The sequence below is a fragment of the Aphelocoma coerulescens genome (assembly GCF_041296385.1).
Source record: "Aphelocoma coerulescens isolate FSJ_1873_10779 chromosome Z unlocalized genomic scaffold, UR_Acoe_1.0 ChrZ, whole genome shotgun sequence".
In the NCBI taxonomy this organism is placed as follows: domain Eukaryota; kingdom Metazoa; phylum Chordata; class Aves; order Passeriformes; family Corvidae; genus Aphelocoma; species Aphelocoma coerulescens.
Window position 1 is genome coordinate 13061144 of NW_027184085.1, and position 10959 is coordinate 13072102.

General features: G+C 42.2%; 1 long non-coding RNA gene across 2 annotated transcripts; it reads left to right on the forward strand.

Moving 5' to 3' along the window:
* Positions 1 to 3434: 3434 nt before the first annotated feature.
* Positions 3435 to 8703, forward strand: LOC138103531 (uncharacterized). Of its 2 annotated transcripts, XR_011147745.1 has the most exons (4): positions 3435 to 3718; positions 4400 to 4474; positions 7747 to 7876; positions 8088 to 8703. It is a non-coding gene; the product is annotated as an uncharacterized lncRNA (long non-coding RNA). The 2 variants fall into 2 exon arrangements; XR_011147746.1 differs by lacking the exon at positions 4400 to 4474.
* Positions 8704 to 10959: the final 2256 nt, after the last annotated feature.

Consider the following 10959-nt stretch of genomic DNA (forward strand, 5'->3'; position numbering starts at 1 on the left):
GGGAACTGTGTCTGCTGTTCTTACTCCAGCAATACCTCATTGTGATAATTTCCTGAGTGACCAGTTGCTTCCAGAGTAAGCGTGGTGCTGCTGGATCAGGCATAGGTCCAGTTTGTGCAAAAGCTATTTCCCAGGAAAAATTATTATTGCCTTTAGTCAAATCAACTCCTTGCTTCCCATTCCTCTCTTTTCAGATCCTCTCCCAATATCAATCTTTCCACAAAATATCTCACCTGTACTCTCTGAGAGTCTGCATCAGGCTTTTCAGAACTCATGGTTTGCTTGCGGGAATGGAAGTGAGAAATGGAAACAAAGACAAATCCTTTATTTTTGTAAGAAGAAATTCACTCTCGTGCAGGAATAAAGATTATATAATTATTAGGTCAGATCCCAAGGAATTAATTTTTCTGGAAATTGGTAAAAGGGTAATTTCCCCACAGCTTTCCTTAATTATGTTTCTCTTTGTATTTTTCTTCTGGGGCCTTTTGAAAGGAGCTGGGGAAAAACTGGCAGGTCTCCTCAGGGAGAACATGTGATATTATGGTGGGAGCTGTTAAAGGCTGTTTGTTCAGATCAATTATTTTTCTCTTGGCATTTTTAAAGCCAAACTTGAATTTTTAAAGTGGGGATGAACACTTGCTTTGTTTGTTCAGGAAAAAAGCCCTGGAATCATCTTTTGCTATAGGAATGGGGGTCATGTGTCAGCACAGTACAACATATGAGGAAAATCTGGGGAAGATTTAATCAAGGTAGCTTTTGACATCAAGATCGTTTATCCCAAAACACCAACTTAATTCAAAAACAATCCCAGGGTACCAAACCATCTGTTCCTGAAATGTAGGAGTCTTCTTTTTCTGACAACCCAGGACACAATTCTGGTCCCAGTCTCTGTCAAAATTTCAGTGATGTTTTGCTCCTTCAATGCTCCTTGATACTTGACTGTTTCAGGATGGCCACAGCAGCTCTCACTTTTCGATATGGCAACTTTCCCTGTTTCACTCTCTCCAGGTGCTGCAAGTAACATCTCCCACCTGCTATTGGTGACCCTTCCCTCCACTACTTCTCACCTCTCACTTTATAGGTTCTCTTCTGTGCTCAAAACCCACTGTCCCCTCCTCTGCCATCCAGTCTTTAGTCTTCAGTGATGTTCTCATCAGAGACATCAAGGGCTTGTGTCTGGGTGCCAGCAGGGGTGTTGCTGGGGTCACATGCTCCTTGGATCATGGGAATGGAGGGTGCAGGCACCAGGCACTGGTCCTCTCTGCTTGCAGTATAAGACAAAGCACTAATTTAAACAAAAACTCAACACCCCACTCTGCCCCACCTTCAAATAAAAAGAAAAGCCAAACCCATGACATTGACACACTCCCCCAAAACAAAAAAGAAAGACAAAGAAGCCCCACACTCAAAAAGCTGTTTGGTACTGAATCTCCTGAACACATAATTTCATCCCTATCCCCTTTACAGAAATTCCAGTAGTCCTTAGCACATTCCCCACTTTGTACCAAGGTGACTGCAGATCTTAATGAGTTTTCTCTGTGGTTTTTTGTGAGGGAGAGAGGCACCAGAGGAATGGAACTAGGGTAAATACACAGAGACTCTTAACACTGATTCTCTTGAACCCTCTTTCTCCTTTAAAGTTGCTTTATTTTGGGAAATTCTCAGTGCAAGATGTTAGGAGAGGTACTGTGAAATAGCCCCCCTCCACCTAATTTTTGTCAGGCAGTTTAGGTGCCCAAGTGAGAAACCAGTTTGCCAGATGCCTTTTCCGTATTTCCTGGAGGGTAAAGCCTCTCCAGAGGGCAATCTGGCCTACCTAAGAGACGAGCAGCAGCTTTGTGTGTCATCACTGGTGTTAGAGGAAACCAGAGGTGCCCAGTCTCATAAAAGAGGCATCTCTGCTAAACAGGCTGGATGACAGCAGGTCTATAGGATGGGAGCAGGGTAGGGAGGACCTGTTTCCAATGCGTGGATATACATTGGCAGGAGTTCTCAGAAGCTTGTTTTTCACACACAGCATTTGTTCTCTGTTCTGGGCTGGCTGCTATAAACACTTGCATCCCTGTAGAAACACACACGCTTGACTCTCAGTGCCCTGTGGTTCTGAAAGCCCTTCCCTCCCTCCCCAAAACTTTCACTGCTGGGAATGGCTTGCCCACCTAATTTCTGAGGTATTTCTGGCCTAAGTTTTCCCCTCTACTGAGCAGTGCCCTGGGATGAATGCTCCTCTTGTCCAGCCCTTGCTCTGTGCATATGCTGCACACACACATATGCAGTATATAGACAGATATTCCTTCCTCCATAATTCCCCAGAGCACAAAGGCCAGAGAGACTTAGTTGTGCTTCTTCTGGTCTTAGTTCTGCCAGGTTTTCTTGGCAGGAAATTTGCAGACAGCTTCTCACGGAAGAATATATAGCCTAAGGAGAAACGCAGATTTTGGCTTGTTCTCTGGCTCCAGGGGAAAGGCAGCACAGGTGCATGAGAAAATGCAAGGGCAAAGGCACTGAAAAGTATTTAAGCATCACCAAGTTTAATGAATTATTGTAAAGCTGATGACACCTGAGAAGACAAATGCTAATAGTGGTGTTATGAGTGCGCAATCTCTCAGGTAAGGTTCCTTGGGATGTCATCACCTGTCTGATGGGCAAAGGGAAGAGAAATACCTTCATCTTTCAACAGCTGCACTCCTGATAACTGGTTGTACAACCACCAATGCAGAAACAAACTAAGCCTTTTTCTGTCTGCTCTCTGTGTTTCTACTGCAGATTGTGCTGACTAGGAAATGAGAAACACATGGGAGTAGTTCACCCCCTTGGCTTCATCACAGATATATCTGTTTTCTTGTAAGATTTAAAGTTAACTTGGCACACACAATTTTAGCAGCCCTCCATCCAAGAGTTTTTGTGTGACTTGCAATCTGTGAAGAAGTAGACTGACTGCAAAGATAATGATCTGTCTGAGATGGCTGATTAATTTCTGGAAATTATCTGAAAATTTGGTTAATATGTGGCAGTGCATGCGGCTGCAGCCACCCTGACCCCCGAAATTACAACTGAAACCAACATGTGGTGGTCAGGCACCAATGTCTAACAGCACACTCCGTTGTTAAGGTGAGTACCCATCATCCCGGGGTTTAGTGATTTCTCTATTTCCAGATCATTGCTTAATGTTTTCCCTTCCCTGTTTTATGTACGAAATTGTAAATATTCATTTCCCTTAGTTAACTATATATTAGTTCTAGAAAGTTCTGTACTCTGCAACATCCCATTGGTTACTTCCCTTGTTCCCGCCTATGTGTTGCTCCCATTGGTTCTCTTGGATTCAGCCCTGCCTCCTTCCCTCTGTCCCATTGGCTGTATCCCTTATCCCCGCCTTTCCATCCCTCAGTATAAAATCCCTGGTCCCTTGGTTATTTTCAGCTCTTTGTCCCTAGTCCCTTCGTGTTAGTGAACGCATTGTGTGGAATCTACACGAGGAGTCCCCTCTCTCCTTATTTGCCTCCCCCTGCGTGCCTGACAACCGGCTCAGGAGTAGCTCCCTTGGGTGAGGAACTCATCCTCTACCCTTTTTGTGTGTGAAGCCACATGAATCAGAGGGTGCAGACAGACCTCTGGGCTTCTTCAGTGTTTTCCTGGCTAGCGTGCCCTCATTAATAGGCAAGTTTTAACTGTCACCTGTGGTCATTAATGATAATATTAAACCCTTCTGTAAAACACGGTAAGCAGCTGTATTCCTGGTATTTTACTTGAGGAGACACCTAATCCTACACTTCTGCATAGAGAATAAGCCCCTGAAATGCGGAAAATTGAGAAGTCTCTAATGACTCAATTTAGACTGACAGCACAAGGAGCCCGGGACAGTGTTCAGGGGAGCTGGCTCCTGCTTGCTATGAGTTACATTTATTTCTCTGTGGTCTAGGACTTCCTCTAGGTTGGGAATGTCATTGTTTTGCTGCCTTGAATGTGGAAAATCTTGCAGCCCCTTGGCTGATGACCCTTGCTCACCTGAGCACCTTCATTCCTCTGATGGCTTTCAGGTTCTCCTTTGGGGTCACTCTTAAGGTTGTTTGTGTGTCTTCTGGGCTTCTGCTTTTACATCTGTTCATGCTTTTCCCTGGAAAATTTTGTGTTTTGATGTGGTATGAGATGTTATTCATAAACTGCTTCATTTTAGAATTCTTGCTCTTTCTGTATGCTGTATCAGGGACTAGATGATCTGGAAACTTACTCTTGACTACACTTCCAGCAGTTGTTTAGGAATTTGCACTCTTTTGCCCATCTCCTCTCTTACATGTTGTTTCTTAAGGATCTTTACCAGAGAAGCATAGATGCAGGAGGAAGAATGAATATTTGAGTAATTGTTTTTTCCTGGGATGAACTCTGACTTTAACTTTTTCAGGAATATCAGCACTGTGTTTCCTGGACCTGCAGCTCTTCCAGTTGAAATACTTGACTGTGTATTTGTCTTATCTGGGTATGTTGTAATAAACTGAGTTGGCTGAAGTGTTTTACTATAATAGTAAACTCTTCGTTTAGGTGTTTTTAAATTCAGTATCTGATAATTTTTGCAAGTTAAGTAAGCTTTGCCTCTCCTAGCTATTGCATTAGGAGATTGAAGTAGTAGTTTTTGTACAAAAGTGTCATGATAAAGCATAAATATCAAAACAAGTGAAATAAACTTCAAAACAAAATTAAAGGGTTCTTAGAGCTAATAACAAAAAGTATCTTTATACTTCTTAGTGGAGATATTCTTTAGACTAACATGAGTTAATAAAAAGCTGGTTTTGCCTGTGCACCTTTCCCTGACAACAGTTTGTTTATAGACACTTTAAACTGCAATGCCTCTCATGCTGGTTTACTGCATAGAAAAAAATTGCCATAATTTGTTTTGTACATGCTTCCAGAGCTCCACCAGCCACTACTGAATACTACACTACATCTTTGCTTACATTTGTTTTCAGTATTTCCTTTGAGGTAATTTGCTTTCCACAGACTCTATGAAGCCTTTCACAGTTTGAACCTGAGCTCTTTCTTTCTGTGCAATCTGGTCACACCTTTCATTCTCCAAAGGGCCAGCATATAGTAGCCTGCTTGTCTCACCCTTTCATAAATTTATGCAGACTGGGCAGCTGCTACTTCATCCCTGAAAGTCCCTGCCCAAAGATGCCAGAGATACTGCTGCCCTTTCACTGTAAATCAGAACTGAAAGCTTCTTTCCCACAGGACTCTCATCTGTCAGCTGGCTGCTGCATGCCGAGCTATTCTATTGTGGATCATTTGGAAAGCATCTCTTGGCCCTGATCCTCAGAGGGACTGAGAGCCCCCCCTTGTCCATGAACTCTGTTGGGGGGTGAAATGGCTTTGCAGGGTAGAGCCCTGTGCATGTCACAGGCTGAGATGCTCTGTGCTGCAAGGGGTGGCAGGTTTCCCGCTGACCTGAAGAGGAGCAAGACTAAATTGTTCCATTGTGTTTTGGTTAAAAAACAAAAGGTCATTTGTGATCAGGATGTTTTAAGAAAAGTATCTATTAAAGGAAAAATTGTTCCATTGCTGGGTACAGGTGATGAGATAATGCAGTCCAGGCGTTCGATTAAAATAGCTTTTCTATTTTTAAGGCAATTCCTTTAAAAGAATGTTTGACTTTTGTGTAGGTGATAAAATCCTGAAAACCTCTCAGGACAGCACTGGGTTTTTTTTTTTTCCTTATGATAGGACAGTAACTATCAAGCTTATAGCTTTCAAAACATCTCTGCTCTGAAATAAACCCACTGGACCAAATACATTCATTTGGATGAGACATCTTTTTGAGCACTTAAGTTTTACTCATTAAATAGAAAACCTGATGCAAACTGACCTTTAACTCTCAATTGATTCCAAGCTGTAAGAAATTCAACGGTTACATTTGCAGTGACAATGTGAATTGCTGAATGTTCTGAACTTAAGTTCCAGAATAATGCACATGCTCACACACGTGCCTCCCACCCCATAAATACACAGGAGTGCAGATAGGAGGCTGGAAATGCCATAGGAGTTGCAGGATGGATTTTGTTGAGAGGTGTAGTTCCCAATCCAGTGAGTTTGTTTATTCCTTCAGCAGCAAGTCAAAGCAGATTTGGTAACACTGTCAGCATGCCACTGCTGCTGTTGACAGCAGGAATAAACACCACCTGAAGGGCATGAGAGAGACTGCCATGCCCCACTGCTGTGGGAGGCAGGACTCTCTGTTCTCTATGCAGGATGAGCACTGGAGTTCTCATACTGGGCCAGGCTTCTCTTACTATATGAAGACATAGGAATGAGATGAGCTAGACAATATAGCTACTGTTAGGGTATTGCCTAGTTGTATGTATTTAGCATAACAATATTTTTTTGTGTGTTTTAATAGAGAGAACTAATTCACTTTTAGTAGTTACCAGTCAGACCTTGAATGCTGGCCCCGGAAAATGTGCTAGAGAAACTGAAGTTCTTGATACTTGCTGTGGTCATTAGCCCTCAGTTCACACTAGGCTTTCCTGCCAGAAAAGCTCTGTTTCAAAAAATGCATTAACTTAGATTCTTTTTTTGAGCAGAAATCTTAATTTCTGGTGGGTTTGAAATATACCACCAGCAAATCAATCATTTTACATTGTGATGAAAAATTCTTGAAGGAAAGGAGAAATGAAAAGTTTAAAAGAAACTCCATTTAATATGAACAATGTTTGCATCTTCATTTTGATCAACTGCATATACAGAAAGAACCCTTCTGCAGGCAACCAGTGACATGTATTGACTCTAGATGCTGAAAACAGCTGTTTTCTGCATGCAGAGAATAATCATTTCATATAAGTTTCTGACCTTTTCCTTTTCAAGTTTACCAGAGGTTCAGTCATCACTTAGTACCTAGGATGTTGAATTACTGGGACCAAATTTTCAGTCTGATGTGATCATTTATGCCATACAGAAATCTGAGTTAGTTTTGAAGTGAGAGATTTCCACTTTCATTTGCAACTATCTTGGAGTAAATTCTTACCCCTGCATCTGAAGCTTGGTGTGCTTAGATATGATGATGCCTGTGCAGACAGTGACTTGTGTGCTTGATTTCCTCCCCATGGCAGAGGAAGCTGGTGCCTGAAAATTTGGCTCTTAATTAAATGCAGGTGCAATTTGAATTTTGTCTCTTCAAACTGTCTCATTGTGTGTGTGGAAAACATTTTTTTACTTTCGTATGCTAAAAGCACCAAAAAATATGCTGAGTTTTGCAACATGGCACAGATGCTGCAGGTGGATACAGGCAGAGAGAAAAAGAGGAGAGGACAAACAAGCTGAGAGAACAGTACCATGGCTGTAAATACCATGGTCATTCTGTTTCAGTCTCCTTGGCATGAATAAAGCCAGACCTGGGGCAGCTTGTTAGGAAGGAGAAAAGGGAGATGGCTGAGAAGGGGCACATGGGAGGTATAGCTGGAATGAGTGTGAGGTGGGACTAGAGCACAAGGCCAAGCTGGATTGGGCAGGGCATTTCCAGCCTAACCACAGATATGTTAGTGGGGCTTATGGATCCATTCCACTACAGTTTTTTGTATTTGGTGAGTGTTTTTGCTCCTGAGTCAATGACTTGGAGGGAAAAGTAAAACTACACTTGAATGCTTCCTACTCGACCCTGGGAGATGTCCTCCCCATCGCTGTGGGAATAAGGGGTGATGCTGTGAACAGCCAGTAAAACTTTTATTTCTTCCCTCTCTTACATGCCCAACCTTGGTGCTGCAGAGAGCCTGACTAGAGCAGAAGATAGCCCAGGATAGTTCCTAAAGAGGAAGACGGGCAAGGAAGGAGTGCTCTGGTGAGCAGCCAGTGTGGTTTTCACCACCCTGGAGGCTGTGAAACGAAGCTCTGCGAGGTGAGTGATCTCGGACAAGGTTGCAACATCACTGTACCAGAGGATATTAATCTAAATTCTGCTTTGCCTTCATGTAAACTATTCCCCTCTGGAGCAGCTTGCACTGCTGCAGCTACACATTTTGTTTCACAGACCCCAGACTGTCAAGCAACCTCACACAAGCATGCGTTGAGCTCATCTGATTGAGCTACATGTGTTTACTTTGTTATAGGTCAACCACTTGAGCCTACCCTCAAGATGAACTTAATGTTTGCGGAGGAAGGGCAGCAGCTATGTAGTACTGGAACAGGCAGAAAACAGAACCATAGTTTTGAACAATGGGAAAAATGCTGTCCATCTTAACTAAATATTTTACTGCATGTGAGGATATGCACCTATAGAAAAAGTTACCACACTCTTCTGCAGTGTTCGACCAGAATATGGAAAACTGATAGATAAAATAGAAATTTCTCAGTGCCAATTTCTCATAAAACTTGAAACAAGATATCTGCTAAGAAGCATGAATCTGGTGAATATTAAAAAAGGAGCAAAGCACAAACAAGCGTTGTTTTTCTCCCACTGAATATGGCTGAATTTTCCATGTGCTTAACTGCTTTGTCTGCAGGAGCTGATTGTGACCATGAGCCAGGGACAAAAGGGTGAACTAAATGGTGGTGAACCTTTCTTTGCAATAAACCTCACTGAAAATACAAATAAAATTTATTATGTATCTAAATTAAATTCAGGGTAACTGTAAAACTGTTTTGTTGTTTGTTTTTAATGCCAGAAGAACAGTAGCAAGAGCCCTGGTATGACTTACAATGTTATACACAAAAAACCTCAGTAAAACTCTGGTCTTAATAACACAGATCCATTTGTTCTAAAGTGTTGCTGTTTTGACTTAGGGAGAAAGTATCTGTTTAATTAAGCCTTTCTGCTCATTTTCGTCTCCTGGGATTTTAAATGGAAGAACCAAAATGAGCCATTACATTGACTAGTTTTCTTGTAATTAAAATCACAGAGCTTACTAGTGCAAACAGACATTCAAGCTCTTTCTATAAAAACTAGCGCAAGGATAAACACTGCTCTCTCTGGTAGCTTTTATTACTTGCATCCTAGCTTTACAAGTAAGAAAGTGAGGATTTGAAAATCAAGCATTAAAGACTGAAAAGAGGTCATTCAAGCAGCCCTAAGAAACCAGTATGGATGAAAAATTCCACTCCTCCTAGGCCTTGGGCTATCTTTGAGTGAAAAAGATTCAAGTGTAACATGTTAGGAACATACTTCTTGGTACTTTCAGCACAAGCTGCCTCATGGACTTTCTACCCTTTGCTAGTCCCAAACATTTAAAAATAATTTTGTAGGTGACCTGTCACTGTGTTCTCCCATCTCTATACAATCCTAGTTCCTTTTGTCCAGTGGCTGGAGCAGTGTGGTGAAGTCCCAGAGCTGTGTTGAGGGTGTGGGGTGCTCCCTGTGCAGCTCCTGCTGGGTTTGGCAGCGGGCAGCTCTTCCTGTGATGGATGTGGGAAAGCGGCCCTGGTGCTGGTGAGAGCTCCTGTTCTGAAATGCTGCAGGGATAAGGCTGTCATTGTGTCTTGCTCGCTGGACAGTGGAGTGCAGCCTATGTGTAACTTTTACTCAACACAGGCACGCACAGATAATAGACTGTTTCAGCTGCCTCTGGGAGCTTCTGTAAGAATCTGCCAGAAGATTCTTTCTGTGGTTTAAACTCTGACATATGAGGAACGCCAATACTTTATATAGACAAAATGTCAGTTATGTGCCCTCGGGCAGCAAGCTAAAAATGATATTACCCTGTTGATGGATCACAGTTTAGATAGTTTCAGCTACAGTAAGTTTCTTGATTTAAACTCTGAAGATGGCTGTGCCAGTCAGCTAAAATAAAAATTGCAGGGTGTCATTGGTTTTCCACTGATTTCAAAGTGCTTTGAGTAAATCAGCAGGGAAAGAAATAATTTTCTTACAGGGACTATTGCCCAGTGCAGCAGTAATGGGCAGCCACCATGCCTTACATAATGCAACGGGATGAATGAGCTGCTACCCAAACTCTGCTGACCTACAGGCTGATGGTGCTCCAGTGGCTTCAGTGGCATTCAATTGTGCAGTGTTAAGAGTCCACTGTGGATACTGACCCCACAATGTAAAAGCCCTTGATGTCCATGGCCAGCGCTGCAGGAAAATTGCTGCTGCCCTGAGGGAAATTGTGTGTGATGAGGAACCACAAAGCAAGGCTGGTGATGCACACCCTGGTGCCACTGGCAGAGTAGCATGCCCTGAGACAGGCAGAGTCAATAGAGGACAAAAGTCTCAATAGCAGAAGCCAAACAACTGCATGCAGCTCATCCAGAAGATGAAATCAATGTGCTGCAGAAAATTGCTGATGATAAACAGCAAAAGAAATGCTACACTTAAAGTGCCCAACTCTTACTTACAGCAAAGCCAGTTTATATCCCTCAGGTGTTTGCAAGTGATCTTCAAAGAGGAGGATTCTGCAGAACTTAGAGCCAGTTATAGCTGTGTTACTTTACAAATGATGTGTTACTTTACAAATGAATCTTTGGAGCCCAAACCAGTACTAGCCTGCTGATTTTTAAGTTTCTCATGCATTTATAGCTTGTTAAAAAGTTATAGCTACACTTTAGTAGCAGGTTTAAATTATGAATTGGAGTTTAGGCTGGAGGTTTAAATTGCTTCAATCAACAGAAGACTCCTGGGACAGACAGCTGATGTTCCATAGCTGGAAAAGACCATAAAGTGCCAGCCCCTGTGAAAAACACTGTCTCCAGTTTTAGGCAAACTATTAGCATCCAGGATTGCTTGATTGTTGAATTCTAATGTGAGTGAAGAAATAGAAACTCTGGGCCAGATTTTGATCTTGCTCATACCGATGTAAATCCAGTCAAACTCTCCTCAAATCAGGGGAGTTATTTCAGGCTTACATAAGCTTAGCCAGTATCAGACTCTGATCCTTTTATTTTTGGGCTACTGGAATTCCCAAAGTAAATAATGTGGACAATTGTTCAAATTCTTGTTATAGAATGAAGAAGTTTTCTAGTAATAACGACATCAGATCAGGAAGA